Below are 15,820 nucleotides of genomic sequence, written 5' to 3'. Positions count from 1 at the left end.
TAGGTCTTTACTCTCAATATCCATTGATAATGTCTAGCATGTTTAAATTTGTAAAATTAAAGTATACTTGGGAAAGGTGATCAGAATACATTAGAAAATTAAGAAAACACTCCCATTTACCATTGCAACAAAAAGAATAAAATATCTAGGAATAAACCTACCTAAGGAGACAAAAGACCTGTATGCAGAAAATTATAAGACACTGATGAAAGAAATTAAAGATGATACAAATAGATGGAGAGATATACCATGTTCCTGGATTGGAAGAATCAACATTGTGAAAATGACTCTACTACCCAAAGCAATCTACAGATTCAATGCAATCCCTATCAAACTACCACTGGCATTTTTCACAGAACTAGAACAAAAAATTTCACAATTTGTATGGAAACACAAAAGACCCCGAATAGCCAAAGCAATCTTGAGAACGAAAAATGGAGCTGGGGGAATCAGGCTCCCTGACTTCAGACTATATTACAAAGCTTCAGTAATCAAGACAGTTTGGTACTGGCACAAAAACAGAAATATAGATCAATGGAACAGGATAGAAAGCCTAGAGATAAACCCACACACATATGGGAACCTTATTTTTGATAAAGGAGGCAAGCATATACAGTGGAGAAAAGACAGCCTCTTCAATAAGTGGTGCTGGGAAAATTGGACAGGTACATGTAAAAGTATGAAAATAGAACACTCCCTGACACCATGCACAAAAATAAACTCAAAATGGATTAAAGACCTAAGTGTAAGGGCAGACACTATCAAACTCTTAGAGGAAAACATAGGCAGAACACTCTATGACATACATCACAGCAAGATTCTTTTTGACCCAGCTCCCAGAGAAATGGAAATAAGAACACAAATAAACAAATGGGACCTAATGAAACTTAAAAGCTTTTGCACAGCAAAGGAAACCATAAACAAGACCAAAAGACAACCATCAGAATGGGAGAAAATATTTGCAAATGAAGCAACTGACAAAGGATTAATCTCCAAGATTTACAAGCAGCTCATGCAGCTCAATAACAAAAAAACGAACAACCCAATCCAAAAATGGGCCGAAGACCTAAATAGACATTTCTCCAAAGAAGATATACAGATGGCCTACAGACACATGAAAGAATGCTCAACATCATTAATCATTAGAGAAATGCAAATCAAAACTACAATGAGATATCATCTCACACCGGTCAGAATGGCCATCATCAAAAAATCTAGAAACAATAAATGCTGGAGAGGGTGTGGAGGAAAGGGAACACTCTTGCACTGTTGGTGGGAATGTAAATTGATACAGCCACTATGGAGAACAGTATGGAGGTTCCTTAAAAAACTACAAATAGAACTACCATACGACCCAGCAATCCCACTACTGGGCATATACCCTGAGAAAACCATAGGTCAAAAAGAGTCATGTACCAAAATGTTCATTGCAGCTCTATTTACAATAGCCAGGACATGGAAGCAATCTAAATGTCCATCGACAGATGAATGGATAAAGAAGATGTGGCACATATATACAATGGAATATTACTCAGCCATAAAAAGAAATGAAATGGAGGTATTTGTAATGAGGTGGATGGAGTTAGAGTCTGTCATACAGAGTGAAGTAAGTCAGAAAGAGAAAAACAAATACAGTATGCTAACACATATATACGGAATCTAAGGGGAAAAAAAAAAAAAAAGGCCATGAAGAACCTAGTGGCAAGACGGGAATAAAGACACAGACCTACTAGAGAATGGACTTGAGGATATGGGGAGGGGGTGGGGTGAGATGTGACAGGGTAAGAGAGTGTCATGGACATATATACACTACCAAATGTAAAATAGATAACTAGTGGGAAGCAGCCGCATAGCACAGGGAGATCAGCTCGGTGCTTTGTGACCATCTAGAGGGATGGGATGGGGAGGGTGGGAGGGAGGGAGATGCAAGAGGGAAGAGAAATGGGAACATATTGTATATGTATAACTGATTCACTTTGTTATAAAGCAGAAGCTAACACACCATTGTAAGGCAATTATACTTCAATAAAGATGTTAAAAAAAAAAAAAAAAGAATACATTAGAAAGCAAGTTAGATTGCATTAAAGATATTTCGCAACGTGTACTAACAGAGATATAAATCAAGGAGATGTGGAAGTGCTAATTGAGTGAGCTAAGAAAAGTTAAAAATAATTAAAGTTCCCCAGAAGTCCTTTGTGATAGAAATCATTTATTTTCCCAAATTTTCTTGACCTTATTTCTTAAAAGTCTCTCAAAGTCTCCTTGCCTTCAATCATATTTCTATGATATAGTTCAGGTTTTCTTTCTTCATCTTCTAGGTTAATAGGAGACTGCTAACTTTCCTCTTTGCTTTCAGTCTCAATACCCCGGTCTATTTTCCTCACTGTCACCAGAGTGATCATTCTAGAGGACACATAACCATATCGCACCATTTGTTTAAACTCATTCACGGTCTCTTTCTTCTACAGCATTTTATCACTCTCTTAGGGTCTAATATCTGCACTTTCACAGCTGACTTGGGGCATATATAGTTGTACACACATTGATCTCCCCACACTGAGTTGTGTACTTGTTGAGGCCAGGGATAGTGTCTTATTCACTTTTGTATTTTCTGAGTCTAGCACCATATCTTTCTCATACTAGGTTGTCAATAAATATAGATTTGTTATGGACTTAATTGCGTTCCCACAAAATTCATATGCTGAAGACCTAACCTCTAATATGACTGTATCTGGAGGCAGGACATTTAAGGAGGTAATTAAGGGAGTCATATGGGTGGGGCCCTAATACAATGTGACTAGTATCCTTATAAGAACAGAAAGAAATACAGAACTCTCTCTCTCTCCATGTACTCACAGATAGAAAAGGCCACGTGAGGACATTGAGAAGCTGTTGTCTGCAAGTGGAGGAGTCTCACAAGAAACCAACCCTGTTGGCAGCTTGACTGTGGACTTCCAGACTCCAGAACTGTGAGAAAATACATTTCTGTGGTTTAAGCCCCCAGTCCCCCAGTCTGTGGCATACTGTTAAGGCAGCCTGAGCTGGCCAGTACAGGGTGGAACTGGGGAGACATGGTGCATTTTCTGTAGCAGCCACTGTCATGAAAGTTCACTATCAATCCCTCTAGGGTACTTGGTGCTGCAGATCATCTCCAACTTTGTGTGACAAAAACAGAGCAGCAGGAAAGTGAATCTTTGTCTATGAACTAGAGGCTGATATTAACAATTTTTTCCCCAATAAGCAGCCAAGAGAACATTCAGGTATTTTTAAACAAATGTACTCTATAAGGAGGACTTTTTAAAATTTCTCCTGCAATCCTACTTTTCCTACACGAACCGCTGGGATGTGATGATGACCCAAGGGAAGGTGATGTTAGAGGAAAGAGCAAAAGAAGGATTGCTGGGAGTCTGAGAATATGTCTATATGTGTCAGGACCCACAGGGTTTTATAGGCTCACGAATCAAGCCTGTGGCATCCTGATTTTGATTTAAGATTATCCACTGGGGAGAAAATTTTGTTTTGAACTTTACTTAAACCTTCCTGAGCAAAGAGATCCTTTAGCTATGCACTGTGAGTTTCCCTACACAGCAGCACAGGACACTTGGGGGATGGATGTTTCACATAATTTACTGTGTGCTTCGACTGGACACACGTCACTGCTCTCTGCACAGTACAACAGTATTTAGAAAGGTGCTGCTGGCAATCTGGACTTCCGTTTTCTGTTTGGTTGCTGCTCCATATTTATTCTGGGAATTAAGATAGAAAGAAAATCAGAGAATTATGATGAAAAATAATAAAGATAAGCTGACTCACAGACAGTGAATCCTCAAACCAAAAGTTAGTGGGAAGTTTCAAAGCTGAGTCTTACTTTCACAACTGCTGTAAGTTTTTAACTTCTGCTGTGTATTTTCTCATCTAATTTATTTCATCACCTTGGTCAAATTGTGCATGTGTGTTTGTGATGGAGCTCTCCTCTATAATGATGTTGGTGAGGTAATGCTATTATGAGAATAATTCTTATTTAGATTTGCATTGTGTATAATTTTCAAAGTGCTTTCCCATCTTCTATTTGATTTGATTTATACATTGGCTACATCAGGTTTCAAGTTAATGCCAGGTCAGGAATTGTTTTAAATCATTCACCTTCTACTGTTACACAGCCCGGCACTTTCCACATTTATTCACCAATGATTCATTCAATGGTTATGGTAGGATTTAGAGAAATAAAAGTTCTGGGCATTTTTCTGATAGAAGACCAAACATATTCCAAAGATAAGTTTTTATAAACATCTGACCTGAAGGGAACTCAGATAATTAAGAAAGCACATGCTTAATACTGGTTCTTTTGTTTCAGATTTTATCTGTTTAATTTTGCTTTAAATTTTGTCTTTGGTTGAGTTTAATCTCTCTTAGAACAACTGAATGTTATCCATAAGACTCAGGTAACACAAGGGTGTTTGATCTCTTGTCAACTAGAAATTCTCAGAAAATTAGGACCTATATAATTATTTCATGTGATGTATAATTGGGAAATATGGACAAAAACAAAAATAAGCATACCAGCAAACAGAATCCAACAACACATTAAAAGGATCATACACCATGATCAAGTGGGATTTATCCCAGGGGTGCAAGGATTCTTCAAATATATGCAAATCAATCAATGTGATGCACCATATTAACAAATTGAAGAATAAAAACCATATGATCATCTCAATAGATGCAGAAAAAGCTTTTGACAAAATTCAACACCCATTTATGATAAAAACTCTCCAGAAAGTGGGCATAGAGAGAACCTACCTCAACATAATAAAGGCCATATACGACAAACTCACAGCAAACATCATTCTCAATGGTGAAAAACTGAAAGCATTTCCTCTAGCATCAGAAACAAGACAAGGATGTCCACGCTCACCACTATTATTCAACATAGTTTTGGAAGTCCTAGCCACGGCAATCAGAGAAGAAAAAGAAATAAAAGGAATCCAAATTGGAAAAGAAGTAAAACCATCACTGTTTGCAGATGACATGATACTATACATAGAGAATCTTAAAGATGCCACCAGAAAACTACTAGAGCTAATCAATGAATTTGGAAAAGTTGCAGGATACAAAATTAATGCACAGAAATCTCTTGCATTCCTATACACTAATGATGAAAAATCTGAAAGAGAAATTAAGGAAACACTCCCATTTACCATTGCAACCAAAAGAATAAAATACCTAGGAATAAACCTACCTAGGGAGACAAAAGACCTGTACGCAGAAAACTATAAGACACTGATGAAAGAAATTAAAGATGATACCAACAGATGGAGAGATATACCATGTTCTTGGATTGGAAGAATCAATATTGTGAAAATGACTATACTACCCATAGCAATCTACAGATTCAATACAATCCCTATCAAATTACCAATGGTATTTTTTATGGAACTAGAACAAAAAATCTTAAAATTTGTATGGAGACACAAAAGACCCTGAATAGCCAAAGCAATCTTGAGGGAAAAAAATTGAGCTGGAGGAATCAGACTCCCTGACTTCAGACTATACTATAAAGCTACAGTAATCAAGACAATATGGTACTGGCACAAAAACAGAAACATAGATCAATGGAACAAGATAGCTCAGAGATAAACCCACGCACTTATGGTCAACTAATCTATGACAAAGGAAGCAAGGATATACAATGGAGGAAAGACAGTCTCTTCAATAAGTGGTGCTGGGAAAACTGGACAGCTACATGTAAAAGAATGAAATTAGGACACTCCCTAACACCATACACAAAAATAAACTCAAAATGGATTAGAGACCTAAATGTAAGACCAGACACTATAAAACTCTTAGAGGAAAACATAGGAAGAACACTCTTTGACATAAATCACAGGAAGATCTTTTTTGATCCACCTCCTAGAATAATGGAAATAAAAACAAAAATAAACAAATGGGACCTAATGAAACTTCAAAGATTTTACACAGCAAAGGAAACTATAAACAAGACGAAAAGACAACCCTCAGAATGGGAGAAAATATTTGCCAACGAATCAACGGATGAAGGATTAATCTCCAAAATATATAAACAGCTCATGCAGCTCAATATTAAAGAAACAAACAACCCAATCCAAAAATGGGCAGAAGACCTAAATAGACATTTCTCCAAAGAAGACATACAGATGGCCAAGAAGCACATGAGAAGCTGCTCAACATCACTAATTATTAGAGAAATGCAAATCAAAACTACAATGAGGTATCACCTCACAATAGTTAGAAAGAGCATCATCAGAAAATCTAGAAACAACAAATGCTGGAGAGGGTGTGGAGAAAAGAGAACTCTCTTGTACTGTTGGTGGGAATGCAAATTGATACAGCCACTATGGAGAACAGTATGGAGGTTCCTTAAAAAACTAAAAATAGAATTACCATATGATCCAGGAATACCACTACGGGGCATATACCCAGAGAAAACCATAATTCAAAAAGACACATGCACCCCAATGTTCATTGCAGCACTATTTACAATAGCCAGGTCATGGAAGCAACCTAAATGCCCATCGACAGAGGAATGGATAAAGAAGTTGTGGTACATATATACAATGGAATATTACTCAGCCATAAAAAGGAACGAAATTGGGTTATTTGTTGAGATGTGGATGGATCTAGAGACTGTCATATGGAGTGAAGTAAGTCAGAAAGAAAAAAACAAATATCGTATATTAACGCATGTATGTGGAACCTAGAAAAATGGTACAGATGAACCGGTTTGCAGGGCAGAAATTGAGACACAGATGTGGAGAACAAACGTATGGACACCAAGGGGGGAAAGCAGCAGGGGGTGGAGGTGGTGGTGTGCTGAATTGGGCGATTGGGATTGACATGTATACACTGATGTGTATAAAATTGATGACTAATAAGAACCTGCTGTATAAAAAAATAAATAAAATAAAATTCAAAAAGAAAACAACAAAAATAAGCATTAAATACTTTTTGTGGTTCACTGAATTGCAATGAATGATCGTGATGCAATCACTTTCTTTATGTAATTCTATCTTACTTTACTGCTATTTAGTTGAAATTTAACCTAAATTGAAAACTGTTCTGTTAGATAGGATTTTACAGAGGACACCATCATCATAACTTAGCTCATCCTTGAAAGTGCAAAGTAATTTATTTTTCCATAATTTTACATATTATCTACAAGAGGAAAAGTATGGGAAAAATAGAAAAGTATACTATGAATTAGTTTACTATTGACTGTTAAAATAATATTTTATATTCTAAAGCTTGTGACTGGCACTGAAACTAGGAAGTAAAACAACCATGTTGGTTTATTTTATCAGCCATTAAATATATTTTGTTGCCCAGAATTTGGTTTAAAGGTAGTGGGAAAAAAAAACTATCATGAGTTAATTAAATTCTATAAATCAATTAAAAATGTGATAATATCATTAGTAGGAACATGTCTATGGTGGTATAGAAATTTATGATCCCTTCTGTAATCTGTACTTCCTGTCTCCATTAACAATGCCTACATGTATTACAAAAATACTTGAAGAGAAGAGGGAAAAAAATGTCATTGTTTTTACTGCCATTTGACCTTCCTGCTCAATTACACCTCAAGTTCAATGAGACCATGAAAGAAGCTAAAAATAGCTTAGTTTGGGTAGGAGGCATCCTTAAAGGTGTGTGGATCTCAAACCAAAACAAAGGAAAAGGGTAAGATTGCTTCTACCAGGCGGTGGCCACCAGGTGGCAGTACACCGCAAGGAATCGGGGGAAGATGGCTCTTTTGGACCGTGGCTGCCAGAAATCTAGCTGAACACTATCTGCTCTAAGCCAGAGACAGGGATGAAGATCTGAAAGTGTTCAAATCTGTCAAATCTGGCAGAAAACCTTGGAAAGACAGCCTCTTGCCAGCTGCAGATGGTTGATTGCTGAGATTGAATCTTGCATGATTTTGAATGGAACATTGATTAGATTGCAGATCTCCTGAAGGCAGGGCTGCCCTCCTCAGAACGCAGCTGCAGCCCAGCATGTGCTTGTGGCACAATGTGGGGCTCTTTGGGGGCCTCAGCTTCCTTTCTTCTTAATCCGTACTCTCTCCTGAGGTGATGTCATTGACTCTGCAGGTTTCAATCTCACCTACACCCCTGATGGTGACCCCAGATTTAACTGCTGCCCACTCAAGCACCTCCCTTTTACTATGTTTCACAGACATTGTTGATTCCACTGGTTCCTAACTTATCTTTAATGCCTGGTTCTTTGCAACCCAATCCTTTTACAGTGTTTGCCAGTTTACCACTTAACCAATCCCTAAGCCCAGAAATCTGGGGTCATTTTAAAACTCTTCTCTCTTCCTCACTCTTTATATCCATTCAGTGTTAGGGCCCGTTGATTTTCTCTACCTCCAAGTGCTTCACTACTCTGCCCACTTTTACTGTGCCTCCATCCCAGCCCATGATCCTATGCAGAACTTCTGAAATAATCCCTGTTAATCCATTTTTGCTCCCTTCCTATCTGTTCTCTGCAGCCAGAGTGACCTCTACGTTTGCTCTTCCCCTCACCTCTGCCACTCTGTGCTCCATCTCTAGGAGCCAGTCACACTGACTCTCCTACAACTTTTTCTTTGTTCTTTCCAACTTCAAAGTCTTGGGCCATGGCGTTACCCCTGTTTGGAATGCTATTCCTCTCCTCTTTCTCTAAGTAGCATCTTATTTTTCAAACCTCGCCTCAAACATCACTTGTTCAGGAGGCTTTTCCTAACCCAGAAGACTAGGTAAGGCCTTCCTGTTAGATTGTTTGCTGCTTCCCCTGTGTTGTCTGTCACAGTTGTAATCGCTCATTCACTGTTTTCTGCTAGACTATCAGTGCTGTGAGGAAAGAGACCACAATTGTCTTATCCATCACTGTATCTTCTATGCCTAGCACAGTGCTGGGATAGAGATGTCATTTGATGTATATTCTATGACGTCATGGATAGAAATATTTGGGAGAATTAATGAGTTAACAGACATAATTCTTTTTTAATGGTGGCCATTTTGGTAGAGTATTTTGGGTGTGTAGGGATGGTGTGGGCATGCTTCAAGAGTCTACTGTAAAGGGAGGATGCGGGGCATGGTTAGAAAACTCAAACTATATTTCTCCTGGAGTGATCTTCCTACAGTGGTCAGGGAAGTCTCACTAGTTCCTAATCCTGGGGTTGGGGAGTGGAAAGGAAAGAAAGAGAGTCTTGAAAGTGAATGTGTGGTTGGCTCACAACTTTACCTTACTGGGCTTACGTCGCTTGTGTTAAGAATAGTAATACGATAAAGAAAGGCCCTTTGCCTCTTTTCCTGCAAGAATTTAGGGGAGGAACATACTTTATTTGGACAATCTGGAGGAGCACCTTCTAACAGAACTGTCTGTGATAGTGGAAATAGTTTATATCTGTATATCTACTATGGTAGCCACTACTCATATGCGACTTCTGAACACTTGAAATGTAGTAAATGCAAATTAGGAACTGAATTTTTATTCTGTTTAATTTAAATGAATTTATATTTAAATGTAAACAACTAATTTATATTTAAAATTTTTTAAAAGATTTTTTTGGGATGTGGACCATTTTTAAAGTCTTTATTGAATTTGTTACAATATTGCTTCTGTTTTATGTTTCGGTTTTTTTGGCCGTGAGGCATGTGGGATCTTACCTCCCCCACCAGGGATCTAATCCACATCCCCTGCATTGGAAGGCGAAGTCTTAACCACTGGACTGCCAGGGAAGTCCCTATATTTAAATTTAAATATGGCTAATGATGCCTGTGCTGTGCTGCATTAGGTAGGTCGAGAGCATGTGGGTCGTGCTGAGATGAAGATGGCTGAGTGCATCGAATGTTTCACAGTGGAGCGCCTTGCATTACAAAGAAGCTGAGTTATCGATTTGACATGCCTTTATTTATACTGATGCTCCCTTTCTAATAAGCATGTAAAATCATCCCTTTCTGAAGAAAAAGTAAGTTGCGGATGCTTTCTCAATAGGAAAATGTAAGGGGCTATTTTATGATCCTGGCTTCCTCTCATTCTTAGGTTGTGCTACCATCATCTCATAGTTCAGTGTAATGGCTGTCATTTCCCATCAGATAAAAAGAGATGCCTCAAAACTATTCCGGAAGTCACTTTCAGAGAGCACTTGCTTGGGATATCGTCCTGCCTCCTAGGATACCAAATAGTGAGTCTTTGGAACAAAGCAGCAGCTATTCTCCTTCTAGGATCTCAGGGAGTCTTGTTAATGTTGATAAAAAACCACTTGATGCTTTTATGGCATGTTTCATGACATCAAAGCACTTTACAAAATTGAATTCATGTTTCTAACACTTGTTCAAGTTCACTCAGTTGGTTAGAACAGTACTTGCTTAATCCTTCTCACGCAGAGAGTACATGAAAAGTACATAACCTTTTCTTATGTGTGCGTAGTACACACAAGAAATTCAAGCCTGTGTTTATGTGGTACACCAGGGTAAACGGACAGGCTGCACATGACTGGCGGTGGCTGGCCCAGTGACTTTGAAGAATCCAGGCTCTGCCCACCTCTGATGAGAGCTGAGGAAGCTGCTGACTCAACAAAGCTGTCAGGCATTTGTTGCACTGGGATTGGGAAGCTCTGTTGACTTGGTGCTCGTGAGGTCTAGGACAATGCTTCCTAAAATTGAATGTGCATGTGAGACACCTGGACATCACATTGAAATGCAGATTCTGATTCAGTAGTTCTGCAACTGGGCCTGAGATCCTGCGTTGCTAACAAGCTCCCAAGAGATGCTAATACCGCTGGTCCACTGACTGCACTTTGAGTTGTTAGGTGCTAGGGCACAAATTTGATTTACACTTTGGTTAGTTTTGCATTGAAAAGTCTTCCTCCATCACTACAAAACTTATTCTTATGTTCTGCCAATTGTGATATTACGCTATCACCTCAGGTAAGAGCTCATAAAAAACATTGATTCAAGCTCTTTTCTGGGGCTAGAAAAATAGCTCAATACAGACTGATGGGTAGTTGGTGGTCATGTGTTTACAGTATCAGTTGGAAAACTGTATACAGGTTAGAGTAGCATGCTCAGAAGCAGGCAAACACAGGATTCATTAATATTCATTAATATTTCTAAGTCAATTCACTTTTAAGCCTAAATAAATTATTTTTTAAAGAGAGGAAAAGGCCACCTCTGATGATCAAGGTGCAGCAACTGTGGGACTAACTCTGGAGCAGGAATTAGGAGACCTGCATTCTGGATCTAATTCTCCTGTGACTAGCTAACTTACCATAGGGAAGGCATTACATTTCTTTGAACCTCAAATTTCATCTTCCAAACATGATCCATGCTGACTGTGGAAGAGCAAACTCTTTTACTTTTCTTCTTAATACAGGTATTTGTAATGTCGTGCAAGTGTGTGAAGAGCTGCCAGCTACTTAATAGCAGCCAGCTGGGCTATAATCAAAGGAGAGTGAATACATTGTAGAAAAAAGAATCGGATTTAAAAATAACAGTAACACTAGGTTTGTGCTTCAGGGTTTTGTAGATTCACTTACTTAAATTCCAATCTGTTAATTCCATGAGTGTAAGGGCAGTTGGCCTAGTCCCATGTACAAAGTGGGTACTTTACAAATTCTTGGTAATAGTGATAATGATGGTAGAGTGTATTCTGTGACTGTAGCCTAGAGCTGGGCACATAGTAGGTGTACAGTGAACAGTAGTCAACAGAATGAATGGATCAGATGAATGGTGGCTGTGGAGCCCCTGCAGATTCCCCTTCTCTTTCAGAGCTGAGCTCCATCAGCAGGGAAGTTGCTTCATCTCCCCCTGCGATCTTACAACATTCTTACAGCGACGTGTTCATCCCCCAGGCTTTCTCTTCTTCTCCACCTCTCAGCACTTGTAAATTTACTAAAATGCTCCCTTGAGTTTTACGTGCTGGTGAGAAAGGTCTGTGTCCTTACAACCACATTCACGTGACACATGAGCCTGGGTTACTCCGGAATGTCAGGCTTTTCTTCAGCTCTCAGTAGGATCAGTAAAATTATGACCTAAAACCATAACTTTCCAGTTAATAGTAATCTCTTTATTGCTTATACAATAAAACAAACCAGAGAAAATCAAGGTCCAGCCATGCATTTGCACAGATAACTGTGAACATTTGAGTCAGTGCACACTTGTGGACATTTAAACAAAGAGAAGTAGGAACAGAGATGATCAATGAGGCATAAGTGTGAGCTGTCCAGAGGCTCTATAATCTCAGATTTAAAAATACATTTTAGGTAGTTCTGAAGAGAAATTTCACTCTCTAGTTTTCTCTCTCTTCCTATCCCCCTCCCCTTAAATAAGAGAAGACGATTATTTTGGTAACTGATATAACTAAATTAATTAAAACATTTTTTTGTTTTAGCAGCTAAAATAATGCTACATTTCTCCTATTCTATTTGTTTCCACATTGATGAAACCTTGTTACAGTTGACTTTAGGATGCTCTAGATTGGAAGTAGTTGCTAGATTCTCTGACAAACTTCTCAGATAATACAAAGCCAATTAATCCTAGCCTGATTAGCTTTTGACAGAAGTTTTCTTTCAAAGATAACACAGCTTAAATTTATACAGCTCCTTCCCTTAAGGACTTCAGACTGATCCTCCCTTTTCTTACTAAATAATTTAGTTGCATTATCATTTCTTAAAACCTCCTTCACCTGCCTTTCCTAGCTCAGTTTACAGCTATGTGTCAACTAGGGCAACTGCATCAGAAACTCTGGAGCTGGGCTGGTTGTGTGTTTTAACAAGAACCACAGGGAATTCTGATACCTGCTGCGCTCTGACGTTTGAGAAGCATTGTTTGCACCATCACTACCCACTAGATTGCCTAAACAGAAACGTGGAAGGAATTCTTTCTAATTCCTTTCCCTTATGTCCCACATTAAATTCATTTGCTCAAATCTCAAACATAGCTCTCAAAAATCCCTTGTTTCCATCTATTTCCACATTCACTGCCTTAAGTCAAATCTTCCTAATTTTTCTCCTGGTCCGTAGCAGTGACCTTCGATCAGGCACCTCTGCTTCCTTTCTCATCCTTCCTGTCCAATCTCCATACCGCGTCTAGAGTAACTGTGAAACATGTGGGGTGATGCCCCTCACGGCAAGTCCCTTAGGGCACCGTGGGTCCATGCTTGTGGGCATAAAAATCCCTTTTCCACTGACTCTTCCGAACCTTGCCACTCTCCTTTTGTTATCCCCTCAGTCCTTCCCTTCACTCGTATCCCAGGTTCTAATCACTATGGGCCATTTCAGATTTCTCAAACACAATGAGTTCTTTTATTTGTCGTGCATTTTCATGTTGTTCTTTCTGCCTCACTTTTTAAAAAAATCGACTTGACATACTCCTAATGACTCTTCAAGATCCATTTCACAGGTCACTTTCTTCCTGGGACTTTATATCACTCCCTCCCTTTCCATCTTTCTCAGCATAATTAATTCCTTCTTATCTGTATTCCCAAGGGACCACGTACATGGTTCTATTATAGCACTTATCATGGAATTTATGAACGTATGTGTCTGCTGTCTTCAAGAGTTTAAAATCTCTGAGAGTAAGGATCAGTTTTATTCATCTTTGCATATCCTGTTCTTGGCACTTAATAAAATACTCTATAGTTGTGTGTTGAATTGGATGTGTCAAACCTTGTCTTTTTTTTTCCCCTTTAAAATGTGAGGCAGAAACGGCCACAACTGTATTATAGAAGGGAAAGTTCTTGCCCCAGAGCCACAAGCAGGCCAGGCAGTGGCCTCAGGAGGAGCAGCTTGTGGGCTGTAGGCGGTGCTGAAAAACTGACTTTGGTGCTGAGGCAAGTAGCAGCTCTATCCCCTCCCCTGAGGTTATCTGTGTTGTCTCCCTCCCCATTTGCCTATGAGATCCTTGAGGGCAAGGATCATGTCTCTTTTATTTTTGTCTCCCCATATCCTAGTAGCAATAGCTTTCCATTGTTGCTGTAAAAAATAACCACAAGCTTACTGGCTTAAAACAACACAAATTTATTACCTTATAGTTCTGGAGATCTGAAGCCTGAAATTCAACTAACTAGGCTACAGTTAGGTGTTGGCAGGGCTGAATTCCTTTTTGGATGCTCAAGGGAAGACTCTCCATTCTTTTCTTTTCCAGATTCCAGAGGCTGCCCACATTCCTTAGCTTGTGGTTTCCTTCCATCTTTTTTTAATTTAATTTTATTTATTTTCTGTTGCGTTGGGTCCTCCTTGCTGCACGCAGGGCTTTCTCTGGTTGCGGCGAGCAGGGGCTACTCTACGTTGCGGTGCGTGGACTTCTCATTGCGGTGGCTTCTCTTGTTGCAGAGCACAGGCTCTAGGCACTCAGGCTTCAGTAGTTGTGGCACGCGGGCTCAGTAGTTGTGGCTCGCGGGCTCTAGAGTGCAGGCTCAGTAGTTGTGGTGCACGGGCTTAGTTGCCCCGCGGCATGTGGGATCTTCCCGGACCAGGGATCGAAACTGTGTCCCCTGCATTGGCAGGTGGATTCTTAACCACTGCGCCACCAGGGAAGTCCCTCCTTCCATCTTGAAAGCCAGCAGTGGCTGGTTTAGTCTTTCTCACGTGGCATCACTCTGACACTCTCTCTTCTGCCTCCCTTTTCCATTTATAAGAAGCTTTGTGATTATATTGGATCTACCCAGATAATTCAGGATAAACTTTCCATCTCCAGGTCAGCTGATTCACAAACTTAATTCCATCTGCAACCTAAATTCCCCTTTGTCATATGACCAAACATATTCATAGGCTCTGAAAGTAAGGACCTGGACATCTTTTTGGTGTGTGTATGTGTATGTGTGTGGCATTATTCTGCTAATCACACTAGCATAGTGTCTGGCTCATATTAGGAGATAAATACAATTTGCAGAATGAATGGACAGGATCTCTTGTGAGCGTGGCTGGTTTGAAGTCTCAGGGCTATCAGAACAACTGTGAAAGCAGTGGTGATTGGGAGGTGGTGAGGGAGACATTCCCTGGTAAGAGTGGAGTGCTTCAGCTATAGGGCCTGATGGTTGATTTTGCTGTTGGGTGACCCCCAGCAAATCCCACCTCCTGGAGTTCACAGATTTGTGTAATACTCTACCCTTGACTGTGGGCAGGACCCGCGGTTGCTTCTAAGCAATAAAATATGGCAAAGATGATGAGGTAACACTCTTGTGATTAGGTTATTTATATGGCAAGGTGGTAGGCTGTCATTCCCATGATTATCTTACATTATATTACTTTGTTCTCAGCAGACTGGAGCTGGAGACTCTTCTTGTGAGCTTGATGAAGTAAATAGACATGTTGGAGAAGTCCATATTGCAGGTGGCCTCTAGAAATGGCAGGTAGCCTCCAGGACCTGAGGGTGACCTCCAGCCAATAGCTAGCAAAAATCCAGGGCCTTTGGTAATACAGCCAAAAGGAAATGAATGCTGTCAACAACTTGAATTAATTTGGAAGCAGATTCTTCCTCAGTTGAGCTTTCAGATGGGAATGCAGCCCAGCCAACACCCTAATTTCAGTCTGTAAAACCCTAAGCTGAGGACCCAATTAAGTTGCATCCAGACTCCTGAGCTACAGAAAACTTGAAATAATATAGGTGTGTGGTTTTAAGCTGCTAAGTTTGTTTTAATTTGTAAATAGCAATAGAAAACTCCTGCAGGCAGTTTGGGAATCATGTGAGAGATGGAGATGGAGCTGTTCTGCACATGCTTGTGGGGAAAAAGAGTTCCTGACTGTAGGATTACCTTTACTTTACAGCTGAAAAAAATGAGCAAGAGCAAGTTGTAACTC

The 15,820-nt window shown here is 39.6% G+C and overlaps 1 protein-coding gene and 1 long non-coding RNA gene across 4 annotated transcripts in view; one reads left to right on the top strand and one right to left on the bottom strand.

The window, feature by feature from the left end:
• The window catches only part of ZPLD1 (zona pellucida like domain containing 1), a 356,592-nt gene that overhangs the window by 111,410 nt on the left and 229,362 nt on the right, over positions 1–15,820 (top strand). For 2 of the 3 annotated variants that reach the window (XR_014263090.1, XR_014263091.1), the window contains one exon: positions 2,859–2,969. The exons of the other annotated variant lie outside the window; for it this stretch is intronic. The gene's annotated coding sequence lies outside the window, so the exon portion shown is untranslated. The remainder of the gene's footprint in view (positions 1–2,858; positions 2,970–15,820) is intronic. 3 annotated transcript variants of the gene reach the window in all.
• LOC309660160 overlaps positions 1–15,820 on the bottom strand; it is a 67,339-nt gene that overhangs the window by 22,995 nt on the left and 28,524 nt on the right. The gene's annotated exons all lie outside the window — the stretch shown is intronic.

The sequence above is a fragment of the Balaenoptera physalus genome, assembly GCF_965194825.1.
Source record: "Balaenoptera physalus genome assembly, chromosome: 4".
Classification (NCBI taxonomy): domain Eukaryota; kingdom Metazoa; phylum Chordata; class Mammalia; order Artiodactyla; family Balaenopteridae; genus Balaenoptera; species Balaenoptera physalus.
This window is presented reverse-complemented; position numbering and strand designations above follow the sequence as displayed.